Below are 1,334 nucleotides of genomic sequence, written 5' to 3'. Positions count from 1 at the left end.
TGTAGTTGATAAGAAGATTCATAAAAGAGATATGAATGAAGAAGTACAGTGTCCTAAATGTATCATATGTAAAGCATGTATGCTTCTTACGTAGTCATTACCACCATGAAATATTAGTTTCTGTTTGGATGCTGAAAAGCAGTACAATAGTGAGTTTGTGAGATTTTGCATGTTAAAAGCCAAGGGATCCCAGAATTTTTCCAAACTGTATTATTTTGCCTTAAACCAGTGACAACCAGAAAAATGTCTGTGCCTTAAGCAGGATGCCACTTTGACATGGTGTCTTGAATTGCAATAGGAATGATATTTAGAGTGATATCTTGTGCTTATAAATTAAAGCAAGTAAAATTTAAGAACTTATTTTGGAAGATTTTGTCAGGGTCCTGCTTCAGCGAAGTCCTTAGCCTTATATTAAATCACAGACAGAGGAACCTACTGCATGTAACATATGTACTAATGTAGTGTACTATTTACTAGGAACATTTCCAAAACCAGCTCCTGAATCACTTTGAAGCTACAGCAATTCCAAAACCTAGCATTTGTTCCAAATGTACTAGAGTGTTGCAAAAAATTTATAGTCAACTCAGTGGTTCATACGTACTTCTTTCTAACATTTTTTGTAGACTTTTCCCAGAGCCCATGAAAATGTACGGAGCTTTAAAACAGCCTGCAAAGCATCCATCGACAAGCAAACTTCCCAAACTAAATCCACCTTAAATGGAAATGAGAAACAAAAACAAAAATGCAAGCCTGGCTCATAATGTTGCTTTTTGGTATCACAAACTCATTATGAAGGTAGCTTTTACTTAACCTCTTAGTTCTCACATCACTCATGTTAATGGCCAAGTTTCAGATACCGGTGACATTTATCAACTGATCATCTGTGACTCCATGAGTCACCGTCTCCAGACTTGACATAAACCACTCAGACTCTGGGCTAGGGTCACCTGGACTTTGTCACTATTGAACAATTGAAAAGAAGCAGTATTTCCTTAAAACACAGGCCAGGCCCTCTAGTGATGTAAATGAGTACAAGAGAAGCAAAGGGCTCTGATGTTCCATAACTGCTCCAAGGCAGTTGAGCAAATGGTAAAGCTCGGTTTCCCCTCTGTGCGTTTTTTGCTTTGCACATTTGTTCCTGTGCTCTCCAGTTAAATCAAACATACCTAATCAACCATGACCAAACATATACTGCATATATGCAGTATATAAGCAGCTATCCATTTGTTGCATCTGAATATGAGAATGAACCGAGCACATAATACATGAAATAGTATCTCGACTGCCTATCTTTTGCTCTAATGTAAACCTAGAAGACAAGGTTTTTCATTTTT

This window comes from Meleagris gallopavo, chromosome 4, assembly GCF_000146605.3.
Source record: "Meleagris gallopavo isolate NT-WF06-2002-E0010 breed Aviagen turkey brand Nicholas breeding stock chromosome 4, Turkey_5.1, whole genome shotgun sequence".
Taxonomy (NCBI): Eukaryota; Metazoa; Chordata; class Aves; order Galliformes; family Phasianidae; genus Meleagris; species Meleagris gallopavo.
The sequence above is the reverse complement of the archived record's forward strand: the minus strand, read 5'-3'. Positions refer to the sequence as shown.